The sequence below is a fragment of the Onychostoma macrolepis genome, unplaced genomic scaffold (assembly GCF_012432095.1).
Source record: "Onychostoma macrolepis isolate SWU-2019 unplaced genomic scaffold, ASM1243209v1 Scaffold13, whole genome shotgun sequence".
NCBI lineage: Eukaryota > Metazoa > Chordata > Actinopteri > Cypriniformes > Cyprinidae > Onychostoma > Onychostoma macrolepis.
Genome location: NW_026704631.1, coordinates 12,501 through 15,261, shown reverse-complemented (window position 1 = coordinate 15,261; position 2,761 = coordinate 12,501). Strand labels below are relative to the sequence as shown.

The window sequence follows — 2,761 nt, the reverse complement described above, 5'->3', positions numbered from 1 at the left end:
CCGATAACGAACGAGACTCCGGCTTGCTAAATAGTTACGCGCCCCGTGCGGTCGGCGTTCAACTTCTTAGAGGGACAAGTGGCGTTCAGCCACGCGAGATGGAGCAATAACAGGTCTGTGATGCCCTTAGATGTCCGGGCTGCACGCGCCACAATGGGCGGATCAGCGTGTGTCTACCCTGCGCCGAGAGGCGCTGGTAACCCGCTGAACCCCGCCGTGATCGGGACTGGGGATTGAAACTATTTCCCATCAACGAGGAATTCCCAGTAAGCGGGTCATAAGCTCGCGTTGATTAAGTCCCTGCCCTTGTACACACCGCCCGTCGCTACTACCGATTGGATGGTTTAGTGAGGTCTCGGATCGCCCCGCCGGGCTCCTCGCGGGCCCTGGCGGAGCGCCGAGAAGACGATCAAACTTGACTATCTAGAGGAAGTAAAAGTCGTAACAAGGTTTCCGTAGGTGAACCTGCGGAAGGATCATTACAGCAGTGTCGGGACAAGGCCGGACCCGAAAAACGTTTTGAGCGAAAAAAAGACGCCCGAGCGCGTGGCGGCGGTGGAGAGGGGGAGGTCGGGGGCTCCGGCGCGGTCCTCCCCGCCCACCCGGTCGGGTTAAAAACCTTTAACCCGAAGAAAAGTCGTAACACCGGATGCGGCAAAGGTATCGGACGAGAACCTGTAAGAAGGATCAACTGATGCGGCAAAGGTATCGGACGTCAGCCCAACTGATGCAATGATGCGGCAAAGGTATCGGATCTGACACGTTCCCATCGGCGCCTTCCTCCGGGACTAGGCGCCGCCCTGGGCGGGTACCCTGAATGGCCCGGCAACCCTGCCGGGACCGTGGGTTTGAAGACCCCCCCGCAACGGGGGGCGCCCGTCCGGGGTTTCGACCCCGGGTTTTTTTTTAACCCCCCCGTTCTGTCCGTCTCAGCCTACTTACCTCAAACAAAGAGTACAACTCTTAGCGGTGGATCACTCGGCTCGTGCGTCGATGAAGAACGCAGCTAGCTGCGAGAACTAATGTGAATTGCAGGACACATTGATCATCGACACTTCGAACGCACTTTGCGGCCCCGGGTTCCTCCCGGGGCCACGCCTGCCTGAGGGTCGCTTTCCTATCGATCGGGGCCTCCGGGTCCCGCGGCTGGAGCTCAGAGGGGCTTTTGACCTCCTCCGTCCTCCTAAGTGCAGACCGCCCGGGTCCGCTTCCCGCCCGGCCTCCTCTGGCCCCTTCCACTGCCTCTCCTCCCCACGGGAGGGGAGGGCGGCGCCTGCCTGCGGCTCGAGGACCGGAGGTCCTCCTCCGCTGCTGCCGGTGGGTCTGAACCCTCCGCTGCCCGCGACGGGACCTCCAACTCTCGTCCGTGGGCGGACGCTGCTTTGGTGGGAGGGCTCCTCCGCTCTCTCGCCCCTCTGGGGCGGGAGGGCGGCGGCGACACGTCCGCTCGGTTCTGCGAGGACCGGGGTCTCGACCTCAACTCGCGCCGACGGGCGGACGCTGCTTTGGTGGGAGGGCTCCTCCGCTCTCTCGCCCCTCTGGGGCGGGAGGGCGGCGGCGACACGTCCGCTCGGTTCTGCGAGGACCGGGGTCTCGACCCCCAACTCTCGCGCCGACGGGCGGACGCTGCTTTGGTGGGAGGGCTCCTCCGCTCTCTCGCCCCTCTGGGGCGGGAGGGCGGCGCCTGCCTGCGGCTCGAGGACCGGAGGTCCTCCTCCGCTGCTGCCGGTGGGTCTGAACCCTCCGCTGCCCGCGACGGGACCTCCAACTCGTCCGTGGGCGGACGCTGCTTTGGTGGGAGGGCTCCTCCGCTCTCTCGCCCCTCTGGGGCGGGAGGGCGGCGCCTGCCTGCGGCTCGAGGACCGGAGGTCCTCCTCCGCTGCTGCCGGTGGGTCTGAACCCTCCGCTGCCCGCGACGGGACCTCCAACTCTCGTCCGTGGGCGGACGCTGCTTTGGTGGGAGGGCTCCTCCGCTCTCTCGCCCCTCTGGGGCGGGAGGGCGGCGGCGACACGTCCGCTCGGTTCTGCGAGGACCGGGGTCTCGACCTCAACTCGCGCCGACGGGCGGACGCTGCTTTGGTGGGAGGGCTCCTCCGCTCTCTCGCCCCTCTGGGGCGGGAGGGCGGCGGCGACACGCCCGCCGTTCTGCGAGGACCGGGGTCTCGACCTCAACTCGCGCCGACGGGCGGACGCTGCTTTGGTGGGAGGGCTCCTCCGCTCTCTCGCCCCTCTGGGGCGGGAGGGCGGCGGCGACACGTCCGCCGGTTCTGCGAGGACCGGGGTCTCGACCTCAACTCGCGCCGACGGGCGGACGCTGCTTTGGTGGGAGGGCTCCTCCGCTCTCTCGCCCCTCTGGGGCGGGAGGGCGGCGCCTGCCTGCGGCTCGAGGACCGGAGGTCCTCCTCCGCTGCTGCCGGTGGGTCTGAACCCTCCGCTGCCCGCGCGACGGGACCTCCAACTCTCGTCCGTGGGCGGACGCTGCTTTGGTGGGAGGGCTCCTCCGCCTCTCTCGCCCCTCTGGGGCGGGAGGGCGGCGGCGACACGCCCGCCGTTCTGCGAGGACCGGGGTCTCGACCTCAACTCGCGCCGACGGGCGGACGCTGCTTTGGTGGGAGGGCTCCTCCGCTCTCTCGCCCCTCTGGGGCGGGAGGGCGGCGCCTGCCTGCGGCTCGAGGACCGGAGGTCCTCCTCCGCTGCTGCCGGTGGGTCTGAACCCTCCGCTGCCCGCGACGGGACCTCCAACTCGTCCGTGGGCGGACGC

At 68.1% G+C, this 2,761-nt stretch overlaps 1 non-coding gene across 1 annotated transcript; it reads left to right on the top strand.

Annotated features, from left to right (window-relative positions):
• Positions 1 to 958: 958 nt before the first annotated feature.
• LOC131535081 (5.8S ribosomal RNA) lies at positions 959 to 1,112 on the top strand. The gene has a single exon (XR_009269501.1). It is a non-coding gene; the product is annotated as a 5.8S ribosomal RNA (ribosomal RNA).
• The last annotated feature ends 1,649 nt before the right edge of the window (positions 1,113 to 2,761 follow it).